General features: G+C 42.5%; 1 pseudogene; it reads left to right on the forward strand.

Annotated features, from left to right (window-relative positions):
- Positions 1–993: 993 nt before the first annotated feature.
- LOC140522577 (protein RCC2 homolog) overlaps positions 994–14,162 on the forward strand; it is a 54,537-nt pseudogene continuing 41,368 nt past the window's right edge.

A 14,162-nucleotide genomic window follows, 5' to 3' on the forward strand; every position in this document is an offset into this window, starting at 1 on the left:
ACATCTTCATGGGTTCAAACCTAGCCTTACACAAATATCAGTTACGTGGCCCTGGTCAAGTCATTTAACCTTGTTTGCCTCAATTTGCTCATCTGGAAAAGGACAAGGAGAAGGAAATGGCGAACCACTCTGGTATGTATGCCAGGAAAATCTCCCGAAGGCCTTCACAGAGAGTCAGGCACAAGTGAAAGGCTGCAAACAGCATTTCACTAGAACAGGGTACCATTTGCTCCCACCACACCACTGGGAAAGCGGAAGTCAGCTGGAGGCTGGCTAAAGGAAAAGTGAAGGAGTTTCCCTTCATTAAAAATGGGTAGGCAGGAGGGGAAGGGGGTGCCAGCAGTCAGGACTTGGGATCCACTCTCCAGTAGGCAGAGCCTGACCCTGCGCTGTCCCAGATGCTGAGGGCAAGAGCTTGGCCAAGGGGTAGCCCAGACACAGGCACCTCCGTGGAGGGAGGAGGAAGGGGTGTCTGAGGCTGTTCCTGGGGGCCGTCCCTTCACTCTCCCCCACTGCCCTCTCACCTGCACTTTTCATCCACATCGTTGACTCCAGGCTTTTCGTGCAGCAGCAACTTCCACACTTTCTCCACATTCCCGAAGGCGGCAGCTTTATGGATCTTATCGAGGTCCTTGGCTTTCAAGATGTAACCAGTAGCCGGGTCGAAGGGTCGGATCCCGCTGTCCCTCCGGGAGAAGTAGGTGGGAGCTGTGCCTTCAGCCCTCCTGCCAAAGATATTTAAAATCTTCTTCATGTTGTCAGCGGGTCTCAGAGAGGGTGGGGGAATTCACGAGGAGTTCTCCCTTGGTGTCACGGACTTCTCTGGGCCTTCGCTGATTCTCCAAAGAAAACTTTTACCGCCAGAGGCGCCAAGTGAAGTGACTCCTAAGCCAGTAACAGCAAGGAATCGATCCTAGAGACGGCTGTAGCCCTAGCAACGCCTCGAGGGGGACCGAAATGCGCATGCGTTCTCCAGATGCAGGAGTCACGCGCATGGGCCCAACGGTAAAGCTAAGCCTGGGTGAGTGCACACGTGCCAGGTCAGTTAGCTCTCCGCGGGAGGGGTCCACAGCTCAAGATCACTAGGGTGGCTGAGCCCTGGGCTGGCTGCTTCCTGTGCTGGAGGTTCTGTGGAGCCTCGAGCTGTGACAGGATGCATAGAAGACGCGGGGGAGGTGATGGGGGCCATGTGAAACCTAAGGGGAGGGTGGGGCATGTGGATTGGGAGGACCTGGGTTCGAATGTCGAATCCCGGACCCGCTCTGTTGTTTCCCTTTGTGAAGTCGGGTAAAGCACTTCCTCTCTGAGCCTCAGTTTCTTCTTCTGTACAGGGAAGACTTGGGTCTCGATATCTTCCCAAGTGTCTGCCAGCCATGAATAATTCTGTGAAGCCCAGACTGAAAACCAGCTCCATGTTGGTGCTCTGATGTCTGATGGATACCCTGGGGCAAACGCAGTCTAGGTTCCTCTCTCCTCTGATTCTTACTTCAGGAGGACAGGGCAATGATTCCTCTGGGACAGGGAGCCTGGCACAGGGAGGGTGGAGCTGGCCTTAGCCAGGCAACCCTGGGTTCGAGCCCAGCCTGAGCAGAATTACAGTTGCCCTATTGATGCTGTTATTAGGGTGGGGCCTGAGGGAGTTACAGCAGTTCTTTGGAAAAAGATATCTCAGGTTCAGCTGATTATATGTAAGGCTAGAGAACAGAATGAGACTATTTTTTTTTTTAACATGGCCAAAGCAGAAATTTATTTTGCTTGACTTGACAAGCGTATCAGTGGAGTTTTGATGTTCTTTCTTTCTCAGTGAGGAGTAGGGCAATTGGATGAGAAAAGGTAGATTTCTTTTTGAAAAAAAAAAATGATAAAACAAAATTTTAAAAATATACCTATTACATACCTACATGATAGTGATAGATTATTGCACAGGAAAAAATGATGAGAAACAGGAGGCCCCAGTAGAGAGCAGGCCAGCCTGTAGGTCAAGAAAATGAGAGTTCAGGTTCTACCCTGCCATATTCAAACTGTGGAACCCTTGGAATGCCATTTAACCTTTCAGGGATCTGAGGCAGCTCTCCTATAAGCCTCTAAGGATAGAGATAAGTTGTTTATCTACACAAGTGGAAGGAGTTAACACTGTTGGAATTGCTAGTAAAATGACAGGTCTGAAAAAAAGAAAAAGAAAAAAGAGGAATTGTACATAACAGGTATTCAGAGAAAGGTGGGAAAATGTATGTGGACTAATAGAATTAAATGAACATAACCAGGAGAACAGCACAAAACAGGAAAATCACAATGGAAATGAAGCGCGCAAAGACAGTCACATTGTAATTGTGATGACTAAGCTTTGAGATTAGCCCAAGAGAATTAGGAAATGAAGCTTGCCTACCCACTCTGTGGAGATGGGGAACTGTGGGAGCAGAATGTCACACAGGTAGTAAATGTCTGAGGCCATGTGAACTAAGGGCTTCCTGACTCCTAAGGCTCTACCCCCTGACCACATTGTTGCCTCTTAGACTAAATGGGTTAAGCGACTTTCTCAAGGTCACACAGTAAATATCTGAGGCCATTTGAACTCGGGTCTTCCTGCCTCCAAACCCAGCATTCTATCCACTGAACCATCTAGCTGCTCCCCCTTGCTGAAGTTAGTAAATGACTATTCCTGTCTTCACAAGGGAATCCTGTGATGACAGCAAAGATGCATCCATGATCAAGAGCTTGGTACCCAGACCAGACTTTCCGCATGCTACCATTTGCGTGAAGGACAAGACTGCTACCCTGAAGGTGGAACAATTTTTGTTTTCAGTCTCAAGAGAGGTACCTACTGAATGCCCAAGAGTGCCTTTGCTGTATCTCTGGAGATGCAGGCGTGGCATCTACTAGGACCACATCACTCTAAACAGTGGAGATATATACATACATACATACATACATATATATATATATATATGTATATATATATAAAGAAATACATATACATATGTGTGTGTGTGTGCGTGTGTGTGTGTGTGTTGCTGGACTCAAGATCACAGCCTCGCTTGAGAGGCAGGCTGATCTTACTTCCAACCCCTCCTAAAGGGATCCTTCTCCAAAGCCCTCTCTTAACTCCCCATCTTTTCCCTCCTTCCTTCCTGGAAAGTGGCTCCTCACTGTTCAGCCCCAAAACCTCTATCCACTGCCAGGGAGCCCTGTTTAAAAGCAAAACTCCAACTCCAGCACCAGAGTGAAGCCTCTGCACTTTTTATTCCTAGACCTACTCAGCTCTGGTCCTTTGTATACTGCACCCTGAGGTCTATGAAGGTCTTTCCATCTGACTCACAATGGAAAGATCCTCTGTTTTTTGTCTTCAAATATAAGCTCCTTGAGGACAGCCTTACTTTTCTAAATACATTCCCAGTTCATTTCATAAACGTCTAATAAATGCTTTCCCATTCATTGTTTATTCCTCATTCATACGAAGTAAACAGAACCAGGAGAATCCAGACTGTGACTGCAATAGTGGCAAGGAAAAGAAGACACTTTCTTAGGGAACAGAGGAAAAAGGAAGCAGAGTTTGAATTAAAATGGCTAATGTTTGTCCAGGGAAACAGATCATCAAAAAGGCTTGCATCCTCTCTACTTGTAATCACTCAAACGTGTTGGAATGCTCTCAGGTCCTGTTGAAGAGAGAGTCACTGAGACTTTCTCTGTAGCCCTTGGGAGCATTATTGAAGCCAAAGCGGTGGGCCTGAGATTTAGCAAGGAGCTAAACACAGGCCATGGTATAGGAAAAGGACCAGATTTACGTGGGATGATTTTAGGGTTTCCTTGTGGGGGTTGGAGATCTAGGGTAAGTCTTGCAAGATAAAGGCACAGGGTGAGGAATGTAAAGGACACATAATAATGAAATCCCATTCCCCAGGAAGAGGGTTGGGAACAGGGAAATTTATGTTCCCCCAGGATGAGGGGTGGGAACAGGGAATCTGATGGTTCAGGATAAGGGGAAGTTGTGGTAAAGGGAAACTTCAGGGCACCAAGGGATTCACAAAGTCACAAAGAATATTGGGTAAAATACCTGCACAGTAGGTACCAAAATCTTTAAAAATTGACCACTCCCTAATCACTCCCCAAAATACCTAGTTAGCATATTTGGCACACATCTTACTATACAATGATTTATATAAAGTTTTTCTATAACTCTTTTACATGACAAGTTCCCTAAGAACTCTTGCCCGCTGAAAAGCATAATAATAATCAACTTTTTTGCCTACTTGATTTAAGACTGCTTGAATCCAGCGAATTCTTTCCAGACTAGTTGACAGGGACCTCTAGCGGTTCCTATACCTTTCTTGACCCTCATCATATTTTTGGCGACTCCTCCAGGGCATAGTCAGACATCTCAAGTCTTCTCCAAGTCAAGGGGAGCTGTCTTTTCCCTTAAGCTTCCTAAGCTTTCCCCTCTCCTTGCCCTATAGTTGAGGTTCACCCCATCCGCACTTACGAAGTCTTACCGGGGTTCAGGCAGAGCCTCCAATGGGCTCTGGCATTCTCCCGTGAAACAAGAGATGCCTTGTGAGGTTCAGTGCACTTTCTCTCCCTTGGGACGCCTGGAGACGATTGACTGTCGGCACTGTTGGTACTCTTTCTCCCTTTTGCCTATCCTCCTAAAGCTTACGTGCAGAAAAGATGCACCAATCTCCTCCTATACCTCGAGATTTCTCTCTAGGCACTCTTGGAAAAAACTTGGTCTTCAAGACCTCAACAAAAAGTGTCTTATGTTCTTTTGCAGCACTGCCTGGCCTCAATACATTCTGGAGGATCAGAAGCAATGGTCTGGTGGTGGAACCCTAAATTATAACACGGTCTTACAGCTACATCTCTTTTCCCACAGCGAAGGGAAATTTACAGAAGTTCCCTACGTCCAGGCTTTTATGACTCTGTCCCAGAATCCAGACGTCTGGAAGCAATGTAGGATGCTCCTAGTTAAACTTCAACCAGCAAAGGGGAATCAGAATGAACTTCACATACTTGATGATCCCCTCCTTTCAGAACCCCAGCTTTGGCTCCTGGAGAACCTACATAATCTCACAACCCCCTTGCCACTCCATCGGCCCCTCCCCTTCTTCTTCCCCTTCCAAACCATATAAGGAAATTAACAGACTCCTGCAACTAATCCCTCCCCCTTACCTGCCAGTGCCACTTGCCCATTGGTCTCCTAAACCTACACCTTCAGGGAATTCACCACTGGCAGCACTCCCGAACTACATTTCCCAGGAGCCTCTGATATTAGCAGAACCGCCTGCTCATTGGTCTTCTGGGCCTCTGCCCCCACACTTCATTACCCAGAATCATTCGTTCCTTAGTCCCCCTCTCACTAGTCAGGTAACTCTTTACCTTACCCAGTCCAAAGCTCCTGAATCCTCCTTTCCCTCCAAGGTATTCCCATTAGGGAAAATGGCAGATACCACTACAGGAACGATTCGGGTGCATGTTCCCTTTTCAATAGCTGATCTCGCCCAGGTTAAGGAAAAACTTGGTCATTTCTCAGAAAACCCGACTAAGTTTACAGAGGGCTTTAGAGCAATCCGTCTCCAATTTAAATGATCATGGGGAGGCTCAAATATCATTCTTTCCACTTGTTGCACCATTGAGGAGAATAAGAGTATCTGGAATTCAACCCAGAGGTTTGGGGATAATCTGACTGTACCCACACCCACCAGGTACACTCTGGGAGCCACAGAGGTCCGGTTGTGGATCTTGGATGGAATTATCAAAGGGATGCAGACAGGGAAAAAAGGGACCATATGTTGTTATGCCTAATAGAAGGAGTGCAAATGGGAATTAAAAAGACTATGAATTATGACCCTCTCAGAGAAATTACCCAAGGAGCTTATGAAAGCTGAGCCCTCTTCCTAGGATAGCTAGTGGAAGCCTTAAAGCAATTCTCTAACCTGGATTCCAAGTCCCCTGAGGAGGCAACTATTGTGGGCATGCATTTTATTGGCCAGTTCACTCCACACCTTCAGCATAAACTTGGGAAGTTGCCCATGCGACCCCAGGCACCCCATCAGCTGGACTGAAAGATCTGTGAATGATTCAGTGTCACCACAGCAGGAGGCCTGTAGACCTGTAGAAATGTATATTTGGTGGCTAGAACTTGCCTCCCCAAGGTCATTTAAAGTCATTATCAATAATTCTGATAAATTCTTAAATGGCTTATCCACCAGATTTGTCAATGTCACCAAGGTGGAGGGATAATATATTCAAATACAAACTCAGGATTCAAAAGAATGTCAATGAGCTGGATGTAATGGGATTCATTTGGATGTTGAAAAATGTAAAACTGCATAGTTCAACTTCACAGGGATAAAATTAAGGATGTTGGTCTTTAGATGGCAATTCTTCTCAAAAAGATCTGGCAGTTGTAGAGGATTCTAGTGTGAAAATGATTTTTAGTTGTCAAATCCAAAAACCTTTCTCAATCGTGATTCTCCTTGCCCTGTACACAGCCTTGGACACTCGATCAGTCCCTTCTCCTTGATGATCTCTTCTCTCTAGACTTTTGGTTCTGTCTCTCCTTTTCCTCTTACCTATTTGATCATTCCTCAATCCAAATTATGACCTGTAACCATGGGCATCTCTCAGGATTCTGCCCTGGGTTCTCTTCTCCTCTACTATTTACTTGTTAATCTCATAACCTCCAGAGTAGATTTAATTAACGTAGAGATTAATTTATCTCTATGCTGACAATTCTCAAGTTTACCTTTCCTGCCCAAATCTCTGTGCAGAAATGCTGTTTCACCTTTGAGGCCTCTCCAGTTGCAAGACATTTGCAAAACAGAACTCATTATCTTTTCCCCAAAACCTCCCCCATTCCTACCTTCCCTATTATTGTAGACAGCAACAACACCTTCCCATTCTCTTTGGCTCACAACCTACGAATCAGCCTGGATTCCTCACTGTCTCTCATCGCCACTCCTCTTTTCCACCACATCCAAGCTCTTGCCAAGGCCCATTGATTTCACCTTTGCAACAACTCTAGAGTATGCCCTCTTCTCCCTTCCCAAGCAGACTTTCATGAACTTATGTCTACATTCTTGCAGTGGATGCTTGCCTCTTCACATTACAATTCATTCTCCATTCTAATTCTAGAGTTGTAAATTAGTTAATTGGTTCTGGACTTGAAACCTAGGACAACCCGCTGGAGGGACATCAAAGAAGTAGCCAGTGTAAAAATATAGATCAGGTACGGAGGAGGTAGCTGTATTCCTATACAGAAAAGAGTATGCTGAACCAAAAAGAATCATAGAATGCCTGCAATAGAATATATTCTAGTTCAGCCAGTCCAGGAGTTAATATTCAAACCTTACTGGAATAATAATACCTACAGGAGTATTAACTACTCTGGTGCAGGTAACACTTGTTATCTATATTTCTTAAGTATAAAAATGCACACATTCAAGGGTAAGTTGAATTGTTCTGTTTCCATCACAAAAGCTTTCCCCATCCCTTCTTGAAATTCAACTGGTGTGAAAACTCACCTTCATTTTGACTGATTTAATTTTTCTTATTAGCTGCTGCATAATGGTGTTTAAAAGAGATGTATATTTATATATATTTTTAAAGTTTCTAACCTATACTCCTTGTGCATGCTTGTACAGGAATTTTTACCATGCTAGCCTAATAAAGGCTTCTTTTGCTTTATCTCAAGACTCTTGCTGAGGTGTTATCCCAGACTTATAATGACTCCTTAGGGTCAACTTCAAATATTATTCCACCACACCCATGATCTATTCATATAGACTCAGATTCCAAGGATGAAATGGAGTTCTGAGGGGGTGTACTATCTCTGTAGTGTATTCAAGGAGTTGCAGTCCATTAATTAATTAGAAGGCTTTTGTCATCTGACAAAATCTGAATACATCTGAGTACATCATCTGAGTACAAAGACCTGAGTCTTCATGGTCTACAGAAATTAGTTACAGGATATCTATATATGTTCTGGAGGTAATTGGGGAAGGTGTGTGTGTGTGTGTGTGTGTGTGTGTGTGTGTGTGTGTGTGTGTGTGTGTGTGTGTGAAAATAGCCTTGTATATGATTGGAATGCCACTGTATCACTTTCTAAGTCGGGGACAGGGTGGGTGTACACAAGGGATGCTACACATGAATACATTCCCTCTAGGGGTAGCTCGGTCGTGCATTGGATAAAGCACCAGTGCAGGAGTCAGGAGGACCTGAGTTCAAATCTCACCTCAGACACTTGGCACTCACTAGCTGTGTGACCTTGGCCAAGTCACTTAAGCCCAATTGCCTCATCATGGGTCATCTCCAGTCATCCTGATGAATATCTGGTCACTGGATTCAGATGTGTGTGTTCATCCTTCTTTGCCGAACTAGACCATGCCATCAGAGAAATAATGACCTGACTTGCACTTGACTTTGTTTTGCACGGTGTGCAGGTCACCAGCCTCACTTCTCCTCCAGAGCCATCTGAATCCAGTGACCAGATATTCATCAGGATGCCTGGAGATGACCGGGGATGAGGCAATTGGGGTTAAGTGACTTGCCCATGGTCACATAGCTAATGAATTTCAAGTGTCTGAAGTGAGATTTGAACTCAGGTCCTCCTGATTCCTGCAGTGGTGCTCTATCCACTGCACCACCTAGCTGCCCTTATGCAACATGATATGGCTCTACACATGCATACCTTTTAAACATATTTTATATTAGTTATGCTGCACAGAAAAAATTGCAATGAATGAGAGAGAACATGAAAAAGAGAAAACAACAGAACAAAAAAAGAAAATAGTTTGCTTTGATTTTCATTCCAACTCCATAGTTCTTTCTCTGGATATGGATGGCATTTACCATCATGAGTGTTTTGGAATTGTTTTAGGTTCTTGCATTTCTGAGAAAGGCTAAGTCTATCAAAATCAGTCATCTCACACTGCGGCTGTTATAGAGAACAATGTTCTCCTGCTTGTTCTGCACACTTCACTGAGCATCAGTTCATTTAGGTGTTTCCAGTATTTTCTGAAATCTCCTTGTTTATCATTTCTTATAGTACAGTAGTATTCATATATATGTGTGTGAGTGTGTGTGTGTACACATATCTATGTGCGCATATATACATGTATATGTATATACATATATGTGCTTACATATGCATGTATATATGTGTATGTACATGTGTGTACACACATGTAATATATGTGTGTTTATATATATTTATTCATTCATATACCACAGCTTGCTCAGCAGTTCCCCAGTTGATGGGCCTCTCCTCAATTTCCAGTTCTTGGCAACCATAGGAAGAGGTGCTATAAATATTTTTGTACATGTTGGTCCTTTACCCGTTTTTATTATCTCTTTAGGATACAGTGCTCGAAGTGATATTGCTGGGTCAAAGGGTATGCACATTTGTTATAGCTCTTTGGGCATAAGTCCGAATTGCTCTGTAAAAAAACAATTTTTTTATATTCATTTTTACAACTTTCAGGTCCAGATTCTCTGCTTTCTTCGCTTCCCACCAACCATCATTGAGAAGGCTAGCAGTTCTATATAGGTTATACATGTGCCATCTTGCAAAACATTCCCAAATATATATATATATCAGGTACATGAGACTCATTCAATAGTAAAAAAAATTATAAGCAAAATTAATCATATCAATAACAAAACCAACATGCAGGAGATAATTATTCGAACAGATGAAGAAAAATTTTGACAAAATATAACAACCATTCTAGTTAAAAACATGGGAATAAAGAGAACTTTTCTTAAAATGATAAGTAGTATCTAAAAGAGGGAGGAAGTATTATTTGCAGTGGAAATAAGCTAGAAGTCTTTCCAATAAGGTCAGGATGAAGCAAGGATGTCCATTATCACCATTACTATTCACTATTATACTAGAAATAGCAATAAGCTATAGCAAGAAATTGACCAAATAAGCTCAGGCAATGAGGAAACAGATAATACGATGGCTTAGGGAAACCTAGAGAGTTAACTAAAAAAATTGTTGATACAAGAGAATAGAAAATAACCGCACACAAATCATCACTATTTCTGTCTATTACCAAGAAAATCTCAGCAAGAAGAGAAAGATAAATATCATTTAAAATAACAACAGATTGTATATATGGGAGTCTATCTGCCAAGAAACACACAGGAATTACTTGAACACGATCATAAAATCAGTTTCATACTAGTAAAACAAATCTTAATAAACTGCAGAAATATTCATTGCTCATGGATAGGTGAATACAACATAATACCAAAAACAATACTGCCTAAATAAATATATTTATTCAGTGCCATATCAATAAAAGTACCAAAGAATTAATATGCAGAGCTAGAAAACAAATCATTTAGAGGCACGAAAAGTCAAGAAAATCAAGGGAATAAAAAAAGAAAGGCAAAGAAGGGGGGCCTAATCAAGAGCAGATTTCAAAATATACTATAAAGCTGCAACCATAAAAGAAATTTGGTATCAGATAGGGAAAAAAGTGGCTGATGAATAGAAGAGATTGGGTACATAATTTATAGAAGAAAACGTGAATAGTAAGTTAGTGATTGATAAACCCAAGTATCTTAGCGATTGGGGCAAGTATTCACTATTTGTCAAAACTATTAGGAAAGTTGGAAAGGAATTTAAGAGAAGTCAGACATAATCTAACTTCTCATACCATTTACAAAGATAAGCTCAAAATGGGTATATGATTTAGACAGAAAGGGTGATTTCATAAGCAAATTAATGGAGCATGTAAGATATGATCTCTCAGACCTATGGATAGAGGAAGAGTTCATGACAGAACAAGAGAAAGAGAAGGTCATGGGAAGGATACAACTTTTATTACATTAAGTTAAAAAGGTTTTAATGCAGTTAACATTAGAAGAAAGCAAGAAACTGGAAAAAAAATATCTTCACAGCAAGTCTTTGTGATAAAGGTCTGATTTCTCAAGTATATCAGAAACTGAGACAAATTTCTAAGAATAAGGGCCGTCATCCAATTGGCAAGTTAACAGGCAGTTTCTAGAGGAAGATATCAAAGTTACTAATAGTCATATTTTCAAAAAAAATCACTCTTTGAATTATTAATAATTAGAGTAATGAAAATTAAAACAATTCTGAGATACCAAATCACACCTATCAGATTGCCTAACGTGACAGAAAAGCAAAATGACAAGTGCTGGAAAGGATGTGGGAAAATAGGCATGTTATCCATTGTTGGTAGAGATGGGAACTAGTCCAACCTTTCTGGAGAAAAATTTGGAAAACTTCTTAAAAGCTGGAAAACAGTGCATGCCCTTCAACTCAGCAATACCACTACTACATCTACATCCTCAAAAGATCAAAGAAAAGAGGGAAAGTACCATATATACAAAACTGCTTACAGCAGATCTTTCTGTCAGGGCAAAGAATTGAAAGCAGAGGGGATGCCCATTAACTGGGGAATAGCTAAACAAGTTACGGTACAAAAATGTGGTATATTTCCAAAAAATCTCAGAAGACTTATATGACCTGATGCAAAGTGAGGTTAGCAGAATGAGGAGAACAATTTACACAGTCACAATAATGTAAATATTGTTGTTGCTTTTCCTTCATTTTTTGAAGAGGACAATGACATCACAAGTTCATATTTTGACTTGCTTGTGAACTGTGAATTGATTAACTCCTCCAGCGTTCCTCAAGTCCAGTGACAGCACAGAAGTCAAGATGATTGGTCTTTCCCCAGGGTGCAGTGGATGACCATGGTGTCTTTGATGTCTGACCGAGCTCTAAGTGCTCCACAGCACATGCTTCAACCACTTTCATGGTCATTGAAACTGCCCATCCTCAGGGAAGTCTTCATATTCTTGAGGTAGATATCTCTTTAATTCCCTGACAGGTTTGACGTCTGTCAGTTACCCTCAACCTGGTTTAGCCAGTCTGGGAGATGGTGTTATCAGAGTATGGCTATTGGGCATGCTGCAGCTTCTTCAAACCAAAGATGAGAACCACCCATCTGTTGCACTGTAAATATAGCCAAGCAAAACTTAGCAACTCTGATCAACACAATGACCTACCAAATTCCAAAGGACTTATGATGAAAAATACTATTCACCTCCAATTAGAGAACCGATGGACTCAGAGTTTAGATTGAAGCATATTATTTCTCATTCTTTTTCTTCTCGAATGTGGAAATTTGTTTTGCATGGCTTCACATTTGTAATGGGCTTTATATTTCTCACTGGGTGGGAGATGAGTGGGAAGCAGGATAGAAGTCCCACTGAAAATAGAATTTAAATGCATATATGTAATTTTACGCATTCGATATTTAAATTCAATTTTGTTTTTAATTATTAAAATTTTAATTTTTATTCATAAAAAGAAAGTGTATTCATATAATGAAATCTAGGAACCGAAACAGGAGAAGAATAGGGGAAACAAAATATTTGGGAGACAGTCAATACAAGGAAAAACAAAAGTGATGTTATTATTGGACCTAGTCTGGCAAGTGTCTTAGATTAAACGAAAGTAGATTTCAAAGGATTCGGAGGAAACACAGGGTAGTAAGATCCCACAGAGTAAAACCTTTTAGGGGAATTCTTCTCAGGAGGGATGGGAGATGTTCAAGAATGAAATTCTGAAGACAAGAGGAAACCACGCCAATGAGAGGAAAATCAGATTTGTTTCAGAAGAGTGATGTGGGTGCATAGGAAGCTGAGATTACAGTTTTGGCTTAATCAAGAAAAGAACATAAAATGTAGAGAATGTTAGGTAATGAGAATGAATATGAGTGGTCTTGTAAAAATGTGCTTTTCAGTGTTCTGATACGACAAGAAGGCAAATATTCCAGTAATAAATTGGTAATACCATATTAATAATGTTTCAGTACAGATAATGTTGACCCCCAGATTTTTAATACAAATTTTGTATTAAGTGGACTGAATATTTCATAGAAATTGACTGAAAATGTCATGCTAATTTGCCTGATGTGGACGGAATTCATGAATTATATTGATATGTACCCATATTACGTCATAATTTTGTAAAGAAATATCACCAGTTATAGGTGATAATAAGCAAGGGTTTTATACTGCCCCTTTTTCTAAGCTTGGAAGGAAGATGCAAACAGCAAAACACTGCCAGCCCTCAGGGCCCTTAGGGAAACAGAAAAGGAAGCCAAAGGGGCTGGGCGAGTAATACTAAATGGTAGAAAAAATCCAGGAGGTGCAGCCTGGAATACAATGAAGACATGTTGGACTTGGTCAACCTCCTTCAAATGGAAACCCTAGAAGGAACCAGCCAATGTGAGGAAGACCTAGGGTTTTTGCCCTGTGACAAGTTCAAAAATGAAGTGGAGTTGGCTTCCAGTGTGCAGAGCTTTTTGTGGCATGGGTAACTGGGCCAAAGGAAAGGCAAGCAAAGCGTGGGTGGCTCTGCATCCCCAGGACCACCACTGCTCCCCTAGGCTTGGGTCATGGAGTCAGACAATGGAGATAGATGAACCTCACCAGAGCCTGCTTGGAGGGAGTATTTTCTAAAGCAGGATGGGAGGGAAGGTTGGTGCCCAGGAGATGGCCACCTCCAAAGCCTTGGGTTAAGCTCTGCTGAGCATCTGGGTGGTATAAAGTGCCTGGATCAAGAACGTGCACTTTGGGTCAGGGTATAGCTGACCAATTAGTCTGGTCAAGGTGAAGCTCTCATCCCATTAAGGCACTTGCCCCACCTTCCTTTCGATTTTCTTCCTTCTCTTCCTTGCCAGCTTACAGGACAGCCCCAACACACGTGCCTGAAGCAACTATCACCTTCAGTGAGGCCATCATTTTGGGCATTCGTAGAGAGTGTCCCTGTTCCTTTCACTACATTTCCCAGAAGATCGCGGGGCTTACTTTTGTAAGATTTCATCCTGTATATTGAATACAACTGGGCGTGCATGGCCGGAAGCTACCCTGGTGAGTCTGGAAGTTGTGCAGATAGGCTCAGTCCTCTCCCCTCTGCCCTGCGGGCCCTCCTGCTCAGGATGGTGGTACAGCCCTATGCCCAGCCAGCCTCGGAGCCCTGTGGGGCAAGCGTGGGGACAGGCAGGGCCGGGAAGAAGTGCAGGCAGCCTGGCTAGCCCCAGCCTGCCAGGTGAGGGAATCCCCGGGAGGGTGGGCAGTGCCCCGTGGATGAAGGGGCCCTCCCCTGCACTTGGTCCTTC

This window comes from Notamacropus eugenii, chromosome 2, assembly GCF_028372415.1.
Source record: "Notamacropus eugenii isolate mMacEug1 chromosome 2, mMacEug1.pri_v2, whole genome shotgun sequence".
NCBI classification, from domain to species: Eukaryota; Metazoa; Chordata; class Mammalia; order Diprotodontia; family Macropodidae; genus Notamacropus; species Notamacropus eugenii.